Raw genomic sequence first — 14,516 nt, 5'->3', positions numbered from 1 at the left:
ACAAGGCTGAGTATAGCCCACTAAGATCTCCTCCACCTCACGAGCCCAAGGAGGTGCAAAACCGGACAGGAATGTCAGTGACTCAACCCACTCAAGTCGAGTAGAGCGAAAAAAGCCTGGCACAAAGTGATGTATCCCTCCTGGGATGGCATGGAAGAGCACTAGTCAGCCAGTTACTCAGCTCCCGTGATCATCTTCGCACCCCTGGGCCAGACTACACTCAATCATAGGACCTACTGAAGAGATTAATCTTCAGCAAAGACTTAGGGTCGAGACCGAGTCTGCGTCTCTCACATGGATAGACAGACCATTCCATAAAAATTGAGCTCTATAGGAGAAAGCCCTGCCTCCAGCTCTTTGCTTAGAAATTCTAGGGACAATAAGGAGACCTGCGTTTTGTGACAGTGGCGAATGTGTAGGTATATACGGCAGGACCAAATCGGAGAGATAGGTAGTAGTAAGTTCATGTATAAGAGTCATTGGACAAAGGCGTATTCTGTACGAGGGAGTTTTGCTAAGAGCCCGATGCTCAATCTGAACATTAACATGTTTAGCTAGTGGTACGGTGTTGGAAGCATAAGGACCTTATCTTTCATATCAGCAAGAAATCATTTTCTAAAAACAAAAGGTTGAATTGATACACACCTTGATATGGTTAGTGTTCCCACACGGCCATCCATATCTCCATGTTACAGCACTTGTTTACAGAAGACAAGAGGCCACCACCTTTGCTAATTTGCTCTCTAATCGTAACTCGGGAAGAGTAGCGGAAGTGTAGTTTCGTCAGATGAAGGCACCCATAGCTGTATGGATCTGTAACTACTACAGTATAGTTCAGTAGGATGGAGGCTCCATAGCTGTATGGATCTGTAACTACTACAGTATAGTTCAGTAGGATGGAGGCTCCATAGCTGTATGGATCTATAACTACTACAGTGTAGTTTAGTAGGATGTAGGCTCCATAGCTGTATGGATCTGTAACTATTACAGTGTAGTTTAGTAGGATGTAGGCTCCATAGCTGTATGGATCTGTAACTGCTACAGTGTAGTTTAGTAGGATGGAGGCTGTATGGATCTGTAACTGCAACAGTGTAGTTTAGTAGGATGGAGGCTCCATAGCTGTATGGATCTGTAACTGCTACAGTGTAGTTTAGTAGGATGGAGGCTCCATAGCTGTATGGATCTGTAACTGCTACAGTGTAGTTTAGTAGGATGGAGTCTGTATGGATCTGTAACTGCAACAGTGTAGTTTAGTAGGATGGAGGCACCATAGCTGTATGGATCTGTAACTGCTACAGTAAGTTAATCTTTTTTAGTTGAAGGATTCTTTCTTATGGATGAAAGATAAGGGCTATATGCTTTAAAAGTGATGATTATTGACATTTCTAAATGTTAAAACACAGCATCGGGATTGTAGTTCACATGAGGCAGTTGTGGGTGAAGCTAATGGCTAAAAACTGTAGGGAGTTTGAGAGAAAAATGATATGCACTGTACAGCTTCAGCTATGGATTGTGCACCTGTGAAATGGGGTTTCAGCCTACACTGTGACACCCACAGAACATGACTGTGTAGAGTGTACACACAATTAGTTTCTTAGCTCTTATTGTAGGACTTTGATTGTGGTAAATCACCTTTCCAGTCAATCTATTGTGTGTACATTCATACAGGACTGTACAGCCTAACCTACTGATTCATATTGGACTGTACAGCCTAACGTATTGATTCAGTGTGTCTACTGTGTGTATTGTATATATGACACAGTAATGACAAATTACATCAGAAACAATGTTTTAATCAGTTATGGCTTTTTTCAACCTTTGCCATATCATGGATTCAGAGCTATCTATCTAATATCTAAGGGTTTTCTTTAATGGAAGCTTCTCTAATGTCAAACATGTAAAGTTGGTGTACCGCAGGCCAGCTCTCTAGACCCTCTACTCTTTTCACCAATGACCTGCCACTGGCATTAAACAAAGCATGTGTCCATGTATGCTGAGGATTCACCCATATAGGCCATGTGCTGTTATAATCTCCACCCGGCACAGCCAGAAGAGGACTGGCCACCCCTCATAGCCTGGTTCCTCTCTAGGTTTCTTCCTAGGTTTTGGCCTTTCTAGGGAGTTTTTCCTAGCCACCGTGCTTCTACACCTGCATTGCTTGCTGTTTGGGGTTTTAGGCTGGGTTTCTGTACAGCACTTTGAGATATCAGCTGATGTAAGGTCTATATAAATAAATTTGATTTGATTTGATATACAGTGCATTCGGAAAGTAAAAAAGTAAAGTAAAAATGTAAAAATGTATTCAGACGCCTGGACTTTTTCCACATTATGGTACGTTGCAACCTTGTTCTAAAATTGATTAAATCGTTTTTTTTCCCCCCTTAGCTACACATAATACCCCATAATGACAAAAAAAAACATTTTTTAGAATTTTTTGAAAATGTATAAAAAAAACACAAGTATTCAGACCCTTTACTCAGTACTTTGTTGAAGCACCTTTGGCAGCGATTACAGCCTCGAGTCTTCTTGGGTATGACGCTACAAGCTTGGCAAACCTGTATCTGGGGAGTTTCTCTTATTCCTCTCTGCAGATCCTCTCAAGCTCTGTCAGGTTGGATGGGGAGCGTTGCTGCACAGCTATTTTCCAGTCTCTCCAGAGATGTTTGATCGGGTTCAAGTCCGGGCTCTGGTTGGGTCACTCAAGGACATTAAGAGACTTGTTCTGAAGCCAAACCTGCATTGTCTTGGCTGTGTGCTTAGGGTCATTGTAATGTTGGAAGGTGAACCTTCACCCCATTCTGAGGTCTTGAGCGCTATGGAGCAGGTTTTCATCAAGGATCTCTCTGTACTTTTCTCCGTTAATCTTTCCCTCGATCCTGACTAGTCTCCCAGTCCCTGACACTGAAAAACATCCCCACAGCATGATGCTGCCACCACCGTGCTTCACTGTAGAGATGGTGCCAGGTTTCCTCCAGATGTGATGCTTGGCAGTCATGCCAAAGAGTTCAATCTTGGTTTCATCAGACCAGATAATCTTGTTTCTTATGGTCTGAGAGTCTTTAGGTGCCTTTTGGCAAACTCCAAGCGGGCTGTCATGTGCCTTTTACTGAGGAGTGGCGTCTGTCTGGCCACTCTACCAGAAAGGCCTGATTGGTGGAGGGCTGCAGAGATGGTTGTCCTTCTGGAAGGTTCTCCCATATCCACAGAGGAATTCTAGAGCTCTGTCAGTGACCTTCGGGTTCTTGGTCACCTCCTTGACCAAGGCCCTTCTCCCTCGATTACTCAGTTTGGCTGTGTGGCCAGCTCTAGGAAGAGTCTTGGTGATTCCAAAGTTCTTCCATTTCTTGGGGACCTTCAATGCAGCACCCAGCACACTGTGCCTCGACACAAATAACGAGGCTATATACAAGGGTTACTGGTACCGAGTCAATGTGCGGGGGTACAGGTTGGTCAAGGTAATTTGTACATGTAGGTGGGGTAAAGTGACTATGCATAGCTAATAAACAGAGAGTAGCAGCAGAGTCAAAACAAATATGGGGGAGGGGGGGGTCAATGTAAATAGTCCCGGTGGCCATTTTAATAATTGTTCAGCAGTCTTATGGCTTGGGGGTAGAAGCTCCGGTATCGCTTGCTGTGCGGTAGCAGAGAGAACTGTCTTTGACTTGGATGTCACGACTTCCGCCGAAGTTGGTGCCTCTCCTTGTTCGGGTGGCATTCGGCGGTCGACGTCACCGGCTTTCTAGCCGCCAGAGATCTATGTTTCATTGTCCATTTGTTTTTTCTTGATTGTACACACCTGGTTTCCATTACGTTATTATTTATTCCCTATTTAACCCTCTGGTTCCCACATGGTTTTGTGCGTGTTTGTTCGTTGTTAAGTGTTTGCTGTTTTCTGTGAGCTGGAGTATTTTCCCTGCGTGGAGTTATTTTGTGATTGATTCGAGTAAGGTACGTTTTTACTCAGTTCTGTGTCCTGCGCCTGACTCCGTCCTACCCGCTGCACACTGACACTTGACATTGGATGACTGGAGTCTTTTACAATTTCTTGGGCTTTCCTCTGATGCCAATCTAGAAAAAAGAAACGCACACCTATAAAGGCGAGGTGCTGGCTAGCGGAGTAGAAAACTAGAAAATAAGGGAAAGCCGCACACTCTAAGAGCTCAGATGCAAAAATTTAATAACCAACGTTTCGACAGCAAAGCTGTCTTCATCAGGGTATCATCACAAACACTGCGAGATGAGTAATTTATATAGTGTCAAGAAACACACAGGTGTTTGTAATCATGGCCAAGTGTGGCCTAATATCATTGGTTAACTCAAATATTAAAAAAAATGGCATACAAAGAACATACAAAAAGACAAACAAATGGATAGCATACGATCATAGCATTTGTAGTCTAAAATGTATCTAACAAACAATTACAATGGCAAAATCACAATAATCACAAGAATGGCTTCAGATCAAAGTCTATGTTGAGACCGAAGGGAGCAAGGGTCTTTAAATTAAAGATCCAGGCAGCCTCTCGTTTTAACAATAAATTATCAAGGTCACCCCCTCTTTTACAATTTCTTGGGCTTTCCTCTGATGCCGTCTAGTAAATAGGTCCTGGATGACAGGAAGCTTGGCCCCAGTGATTGAGCTTAGCGTTCAACAACATAGTGTCTACGATCCTGGCCTTCCTGACGGGCCGCCTCCAGGTGGTAAAGGTAGGCAACAACACATCTGCAACATTGATCCTCAACACTGGGAAACCTCAGGGGTGTGTGCTTAGTCCCCTCCTGTACTCCTTGTTCACCCACAACTGCGTGGCCAAACACAACTCCAACACCATCACTAAGTTTGCTGACGACACAACAGTGGTAGGCCTGATCAACAACAACAATGAGACAAACTATGGGGAGGAGGTCAGAGACCTGGCATTGTGGTGCCAGGACAACACCTTCTCCCTCAATGTGAGCAAGACAAAGTTCCTTGGTGTCCACATCTCCAACAAACTATCATGGTCCAAACACACCAAGACAGTCGTGAAGATGAAACAACAAACACCTTTTCCCCCTCAGGAGACTGAAAAGACTTGGCATTGGTCCACAGATCCACAAAAAGTTCTACAGCAGCACCATCGAGACCATCCTGACTGGTTGCATCCCCCCTGGTATGAAAACTGCTCTGCAAATGAGATGAGCCTGTCCACTCTACAGACAAGATGAGCCTGTCCACAGACAAGATGAGCCAGTCCACTCTACAGACAAGATGAGCCTGTCCACTCTACAGACAAGAAGAGCCTGTCCACTCTACAGACAAGATGAGCCAGTCCACTCTACAGACAAGATGAGCCTGTCCACTCTACAGACAAGATGAGCCTGTCCACTCTACAGACAAGATGAGCCTGTCCACTCGACAGACAAGATGAGCATGTCCACTCTACAGACAAGATGAGCCAATCCACCCTACAATCAAGAAGAGCCTGTCCACTCTACAGACAAGATGAGCCTGTCCACAGACAAGATGAGCCAGTCCACTCTACAGACAAGATGAGCCTGTCCACTCTACAGACAAGATGAGCCTGTCCACTCTACAGACAAGATGAGCCAATCCACCCTACAATCAAGAAGAGCCTGTGCACTCTAGATACAAGACGAGCTTGTTGACTGTACTAATACAGACAAAATGAGCCTGTCCAAACTACAGACAATATTAGCCTGTCCACAGACAAGATGAGCCAGTCCACTCTCCAGACAAGATGAGCCTGTCCACTCTACAGACAAGATGAGCCTGTCCACTCTACAGACAAGATGAGCCTGTCCACTCTACAGACAGGATGAGCCTGTCCACTCTACAGACAAGATGAGCCTGTCCACTCTACAGACAATATGAGCCTGTCCACTCTACAATCAAGAAGAGCCTGTGCACTCTAGATACAAGACGAGCTTGTTGATTGTACTAATACAGACAAAATTAGCCTGTCCAAACTATAGACAATATGAGCCTGTCCACAGACAAGATGAGCCAGTCCACTCTACAGACAAGATGAGCCTGTCCACTCTACAGACAAGATGAGCCTGTCCACTCTACAGACAAGATGAGCCTGTCCACTCTACAGACAGGATGAGCCTGTCCACTCTACAGACAAGATGAGCCTGTCCACTCTACAATCAAGAAGAGCCTGTGCACTCTAGATACAAGACGAGCTTGTTGACTGTACTAATACAGACAAAATTAGCCTGTCCAAACTATAGACAATATGAGCCTGTCCACAGACAAGATGAGCCAGTCCACTCTACAGACAAGATGAGCCTGTCTACTTTACAGACAAGATAAGCCTGTTTACTCTACAGACAAGATGAGGCTGTCCACTAAAGACAGGATGAGGCTGTCCACTCTACAGACAAGATGAGCCTGTCTACTCTACAGACAGGATGAGCCTGTCCACTCTACAGACAAGATGAACCTGTCCACTCTACAGACAAGATGAGCCTGTCCACTCTACCGCTACAGAAAATATTAATCTGTTCACTCTACAGACTAGATGAGCCTGTCCACTCTACCGCTACAGAAAATATTAATCTGTTCACTCTACAGACAAGATGAACCTGTCCACTCTACAGACAAGATGAGCCTGTCCACTCTACAGACAAGATGAACCTGTCCACTCCACAGACAAGATGAGCCTGTCCACTCTACCGCTAAAGAAAATATGAATCTGTTCACTCTACAGACAAGATGAGCCTGTCCACTCTACAGACAAGATGAGCCTGTCCACTCCACAGACAGGACCAACCTGTCCACACCACAGACAAGATGAGCCTGTCCACTCTACAGACAAGATGAACCTCTCCTTTCCACAGCTACAGAAAATATTAACCTGTTCACTCTACAGACAAGATGAACCTGTCCACTCTACAGACAAAATGAACCTATCCGCTCCACAGACAAGATGAGCCTGTCCACTCCACAGACAGGATCAACCTGTCCACACCACAGATAAGATGAGGCTGTCCACTCCACAGACAAGATAAGCCTGGCCACTCTACAGACAAGATGAGGCTGTCGACACTGCAAACAAGAAGAGACAGTCCACTCTAGATACAAGAGGAGCTTGTCGAGTGTACTAATACAGACAAGATGAGCCTTTTCAATCTACAAACAATTTTAGCCTGTCCACTCTACAGACAAGATGAACCTGTCCACTCTACAGACAAGATTAACCTGTCCACTCTACCGCTACAGAAAAGATTAAACTGTCGACTCTACAGACAAAATGAACCTGTACACTACACAGACAGGATTAACCTGTCCACTCTACAGACAAGATGAGCCTGTCCACTCCACAGACAAGATGAACCTGTCCACTCCACAGCTACGGAAAATATGAACCTGTCCACTCCACAGACAAGATGAACCTGTTCACTCTACAGACAAAATGAACCTGTCCACTCCATAGACAAGATGAGTCTGTCCACTCCACAGACAGGATCAACCTGTCCACACCACAGACAAAATTAACCTGTCCACTCTACAGAGAAGATGAGCCTGTCCACTCTAGATACAAGAAGAGCTTGTCAAGTGAACTACTACAGACAAGATGAGCTTGTCCAATCTACTGTTACAGACAAGATAAGACAGTCGAATCTAATGTTAAAGACAAGATGAACCAGTCCACTCAACAGAGAAGATCAACCTGTCCACTCAACAGACAAGATGAGCCTGGCCACTCTACAGACAAGATGAACCTGTCCAGTCTACAGACAAGATGAACCTGTCCACTCTACAGACAAGATGAACCTGTCCACTCTACAGACAAGATGAACCTGTCCAGTCTACACACAATTTGAGCCTGTCCACTTTACAGACAACATGAGCCTGTCCACTGTACGGACAAGATGAGCCTGTCCACTCTACAGACAAGATGAGCCTGTCCACATTACTGTCCACTCTACAGACAATATGAGCCTGTCCACGCTACAGACAAGAAGAGCTTGTCCACTCTACAGACAAGAAGAGCTTGTCCACTCTACAGACAATATTAACCTGTCCACTCCACAGACAAGATTAGCCTTGTCAACTTTACTTAAAAGAAGAGCCTGTCCACCTTTTTTAATTGTATTTCTATTTCACCTTTATTTAGCCAGGTTGCTAGTTGAGAACAAGTTCCCATTTACATCTTCGACCTGGCCAAGATAAAGCATAGCAGTTCGACACATACAACAACACAGCATTACACATGGAATAAACAAACAAACAGTCAATAATACAATAGAAAAAGTCTATATACAGTGTGTGCAAATGAGGTAGGATAAGGGAGGTAAGGCAATAAATAGGCCATGGTGGCGAAGTAATTACAATATAGCAATTAAACACTGGAATGGTAGATGTGCAGAAGATGAATGTGCAAGTAGAGATACTGAGGTGCAAAGGAGTAAGATAAATACAGTATGGGGATGAGGTAGTTGGATGGGCTATTTACAGATGGGCTATATACAGGTGAAGAGATCTGTGAGCTGCTCTGACAGCTGGTCCTTAAAGCTAGTGAGGGAGATATGAGTCCTAACCTAGCCTTACTAACCCAGCCTTACTAAGCTAGCCGTACCAACCGAGCCGTACCAACCCAGCCGTACCAACCTAGCCGTACTAACCCAGCCTTACTAACCCAGCCTTACTAAGCTAGCCGTACCAACCTAGCCGTACCAACCCAGCCGTACCAACCTAGCCGTACTAACCCAGCCTTACTAAGCTAGCCGTACCAACCTAGCCGTACCAACCCAGCCGTACCAACCCAGCCTTACTAAGCTAGCCGTACCAACCCAGCCTTACCAACCCAGCTGCACTAAGCTAGCCGTACCAACCCAGCCGTACCAACCCAGCTGCACTAACCTAGCTGCACTAACCTTGCCGTACAGCGTAGCTACATCTCCTGACTCCTGCCCTGCTCCAAGATCACAGCCATAGTCATACATTTCAGCAAATAGCTGTTCAATTATTAACCGGTAGTGCTATTTACAGGAATATGCTCCGTCTTTAAATATACATAAGGTGTCTATAAAGGATGTGATGTCTTCTCACCACTGGTGGAGTGACCACAACTAGCACAGAGCTGTTCACACACACACACACACACACACACACACACACACACACACACACACACACACACACACACACACACACACACACACACACACACACACACACACACACACACACACGTCAGCCACTTCTGTGTGTCAGCTCTCCAGTGTTTCTAAAAGAGGAATGGGACATCTGTCGTCCTGACCAAGCTGGTCTCTATTAAAAATAATGCTATAAAATGGTGACGTTCCACTCTACAGGCAAGATAAGCCTGTCCACTCTTCTGCTAGAGACAAGATGAGAATGGCCTCTATTAAACATGATGCTATAAAATGGTGACGTTCGCAAATGTTGAATGCAGAAATAACCTGTTGTTGACAGTGGAATGTGTGGTCCTCGGAATGTGTTGACTGGCATAGAACTAACCATGTGTGGTCCTCGGAATGTGTTGACCAGCATAGAATTAACCATGTGTGGTCCTCAGAACATGTTGACCAGCATAGAATTAACCATGTGTGGTCCTCGGAACGTGTTGACCAGCATAGAATTAACCATGTGTGGTCCTCGGAATGCGTTGACCAGCATAGAATTAACCATGTGTGGTCCTCGGAACGCGTTGACCAGCATAGAATTAACCATGTGTGGTCCTCGGAACATGTTGACCAGCATAGAATTGACCATGTGTGGTCCTCGGAATGTGTTGACCAGCATAGAATTAACCATGTGTGGTCCTCGGAACACGTTGACCAGCATAGAATTAACCATGTGTGGTCCTCGGAATGTGTTGTGTTTGGGGTCTAATATATAGTGTAAGAGCAGGGAGAGTTGGTAAGGGTTTAACTGCTGTAGCAGAATGTCAAGAACCTACCAACCGTTAGTCAGACTGGTCTTATTTCCTTCTTAACACAACAGTTAGAGCGGCCATTCTATCCACTATTCATTCAACACCTTGTTTTAGGGTTTAACTGTTGTAGCAGATAATATTCTAAGAAACACAGTATCACAATATCACAGTCCTGTATCGACAATCAGGTCGGCAGACAGTCAGAGCGGTCCTGTATTGACCATCAGGACATTATCCAGACAGTTACGAGTGGTCCTGTATCAACAATCAGGACAGCAGACAGACAGAGTGGTCCTGTATTGACCATCAGGACACCAGACAGTCAAAGTGGTCCTGCACCGACCATGGAGGAAAGCAAACAGACAGTTAGAGTGGTCCTGTATCGACCATGGAAGACAGCAGACAGTCAGAGTGGTCCTGTATCAACCATCATAACAGCATACCGATAGTTAGTGGTCCTGTATCGACAGTCAGGTCGGCAGATAGTCAGAGCGGTCCTGTAGTAACGACTATGCCGTGGCTTCCCTGCTCCATCTATTGCTGTTCACTGGACCCCATGATCACTTGGCTACATAGCTGATGCCTGCTGGACTGTTCATTTATCACGGTACTCCATTTTGTTGATTTTTTTTGTTTATCTGTCGGCCCTAGCCCCGAACTCAGGCCCTGTGTGTAGTTAACCGACCCTCTCTGCCCATTCATCGCCATTTTACCTGTTGTTGTTGTTGTCTTAGCTGATTAGCTGTTGTTGTCTTACCCATTGTTGTCTTAGCTAGCTCTCCCAATCAACACCTGTGATTGCTTTATGTCTCTCTCTAATGTCAATATGCCTTGAATACTGTTGTTTAGGATAGTTATCATTGTTTTAGTTTACAGTGGAGCCCCTAGTCCCACTCTACATGCCTCAGATTCCTCCTTTGTCCCACCCCCCACACATTAAAAAAAATATATTTTACCTTTATTTAACCAGGTAGGCAAGTTGAGAAGAAGTTCTCATTTACAATTGCGACCTGGCCAAGATAAAGCAAAGCAGTTTGACACATACAACAACACAAAGTTACACATGGAGTAAAACAAACATACAGTCAATAATACAGTAGAAAAATAAGTCCATATACAATGTCAGCAAATTAGGTGAGATAAGGGAGGTAAAGGCAAAAAAGGCCATGGTAGCAAAGTAAATATAATATAGCAAGTAAAACACTGGAATGGTAGATTTGTAGTGGAAGAAAGTGCAAAGTACAAATAGAAATAATGGGGTGCAAAGGAGCAAAATAAATAAATAAATAAATACAGTAGGGGAAGAGGTAGCTGTTTGGGCTAAATTATAGATGGGCTATGTACAGGTGCAGTGATCTGTGAGCTGCTCTGACAGCTGGTACTTAAAGCTAGTGAGGGAGAAACAGTGAGGGAAAAAAGTATTTGATCCCCTGCTGATTTTGTACGTTTGCCCACTGACAAAGAAATGATCAGTCTATAATTTTAATGGTAGGTTTATTTGAACAGTGAGAGACAGAATAACAACAAAAAAATTCAGAAAAACGCATGTCAAAAGTGTTATAAAATGATTTGCATTTTAATGAGGGAAATAAGTATTTGACCCCTCTGCAAAACATGACTTAGTACTTGGTGGCAAAACTCTTGTTGGCAATCACAGAGGTCAGACGTTTCTTGTAGTTGGCCACCAGGTTTGCACACATCTCAGGAGGGATTTTGTCCCACTCCTCTTTGCAGATCTTCTCCAAGTCATTAAGGTTTCGAGGCTGACGTTTGGCAACTCGAACCTTCAGCTCCCTCCACAGATTTTCTATGGGATTAAGGTCTGGAGACTGGCTAGGCAACTCCAGGACCTTAATGTGCTTCTTCTTGAGCCACTCCTTTGTTGCCTTGGCCGTGTGTTTTGAGTCATTGTCATGCTGGAATACCCATCCACGACCCATTTCAATGCCCTGGCTGAGGGAAGGAGGTTCTCACCCAAGATTTGACGGTACATGGCCCCGTCCATCGTCCCTTTGATGCGGCGAAGTTGTCCTGTCCCCTTAGCAGAAAAACACCCCCAAAGCATAACGTTTCCACCTCCACGTTTGACAGTGTGGATGGTGTTCTTGGGGTCATAGGCAGCATTCCTCCTCCTCCAAACACGGCGAGTTGAGTTGATGCCAAAGAGCTCCATTTTGGTCTCATCTGACCACAACACTTTCACCCAGTTGTCCTCTGAATCATTCAGATGTTCATTGGCAAACTTCAGACGGGCATGTATATGTGCTTTCTTGAGCAGGGGCACCTTGCGGGCGCTTCAGGATTTCAGTCCTTCACGGCGTAGTGTGTTACCAATTGTTTTCTTGATGACTATGGTCCCAGCTGCCTTGAGATCATTGACAAGATCCTCCCGTGTAGTTCTGGGCTGATTCCTCACCGTTCTCTTGATCATTGCAACTCCACGAGGTGAGAGCTTGCATGGAGCCCCAGGCCGAGCGAGATTGACAGTTCTTTTGTGTTTCTTCCATTTGCGAATAATCGCACCAACTGTTGTCACCTTCACACCAAGCTGCTTGGTGATGGTCTTGTAGCCCATTCCAGCCTTGTGTAGGTCTACAATCTTGTCCCTGACATCCTTGGAAAGCTCTTTGGTCTTGGCCATGGTGGAGAGTTTGGAATCTGATTGATTGATTGCTTCTGTGGACAGGTGTCTTTTATACAGGTAACAAGCTGAGATTAGGAGCACTCCCTTTAAGAGTGTGCTCCTAATCTCAGCTCATTACCTGTATAAAAGACACCTGGGAGCCAGTAATCTTTCTGATTGAGAGGGGGTCAAATACTTATTTCCCTCATTAAAATGCAAATCAATTTATAACATTTTTGACATCTGTTTTTCTGGATATTTTTATTGTTATTCTGTCTGTCACTGTTCAAATTAACCTACCATTAAAATTATAGACTGATCATTTCTTTGTCAGTGGGCAAACGTACAAAATCAGCAGGGGATCAAATACTTTTTTCCCTCACTGTAAGTGTTTCCAGTTTCAGAGATTTTTGTAGTTCGTTCCAGTCATTGGCAGCAGAGAACTGGAAGGAGAGACGGCCAAAGGAGGAATTGGCTTTGGGGGTGACCAGAGAGATATACCTGCTGGAGCGCGTGCTACAGGTGGGTGCTGCTATGGTGACTAGTGTGCTGAGATACGTGGCGACTTTACCTAGCAGGGTCTTGTAGATGACCTGGATCCAGTGGGTTTGGCGACGAATATGAAGCGAGGGCCTGCCAACGACAGCGTACAGGTCGCAGTGGTGGGAAGTATATGGGGCTTTGGTGACAAAACGGATGGCACTGTGATAGACTGCATCCAGTTTATTGAGTAGGGTATTGGAGGCTATTTTGTAGATGACATCGCCAAAGTCGAGGATCGGTAGGATGGTCAGTTTTACGAGGGTATGTTTGGCAGCATGAGTGAAGGATGCTTTGTTGCAAAATAGGAAGCCAATTCTAGATTTAACTTTGGATTGGAGATGTTTGATGTGAGTCTGGAAGGAGAGCTTACAGTCTAACCAGACACCTAGGTATTTGTAGTTGTCCACATATTCTAAGTAAGAACCATCCAGAGCTGGACGGGCGGGCAGGTACAGGCAACAATCGGTTGAAGAGCATGCATTTAGTTTTACTAGTATTTAAGAGCAGTTGGAGGCCACGGAAGGAGAGTTGTATGGCATTGAAGCTTGTCTTGAGAGTTGTTAACACAGTGTCCAAAGAAGGGCCAGACGTATACAGAATGGTGTCATCTGCATAGAGGTGGATCAGAGACTCACCAGCAGCAAGAGCGACATCATTGGTGTATACAGAGAAAAGAGTTGGCCCAAGAATTGAACCCTGTGGCACCCCCATAGAGACTACCAGAGGCCCGGACAACAGTCCATCTGATTTGACACATTGAACTCTATCAGAGAAGTAGTTGGTGAACCAGGCGAAGCAATCATTTGAGAAACCAAGGCTGTTGAGTCTGCCGATAAGAATGTGGTGATTGACAGAGTCGAAAGCCTTGGCCAGGTCAATGAATACGGCAGCACAGTATTTTTTCTTATCGATGGTGGTTACGATATCGTTTAGGACTTTGAGCGTGGCTGAGGTGCACCCATGACCAGCTTTGAAACCAGATTGCATAGCGGAGAAGGTGCAGTGGGATTCTCAATGGTCGGTAATCTGTTTGTTGACTTGGCTTTCGAAGACCTTAGAAAGACAGGGTAGGATAGATATAGTTCTCTAGCAGTTTGGGTCTAGAGTGTCAAAGGGGGATGACCGCGGCAGCTTTCCAATCTTTGGGAATCTCAGACGATACGAAAGAGAGGTTGAGAAGACTCTGTCTCCTAGAGATGAACGTACTTTGGTGCGAAAAGTGCAAATCAATCCCAGAATAAAAGCAGAGGACCTTGTGAAGATGCTGGAGGAAACAGGTACAAAAGTATCTATATCCACAGTAAAATGAGTCCTATATCGACATAACCTGAAAGGCCGCTCAGCAAGGAAGAAGCAACTGCTCCAAAACTGCCATAGAAAATCCAGACTACGGTTTGCAACTGCACATGGGGACAAATATCGTACTTTTTGGAGAAATG

Source organism: Salmo salar, chromosome ssa14 (assembly GCF_905237065.1).
Source record: "Salmo salar chromosome ssa14, Ssal_v3.1, whole genome shotgun sequence".
NCBI lineage: Eukaryota > Metazoa > Chordata > Actinopteri > Salmoniformes > Salmonidae > Salmo > Salmo salar.
The sequence above is the reverse complement of the archived record's forward strand: the minus strand, read 5'-3'. Positions refer to the sequence as shown.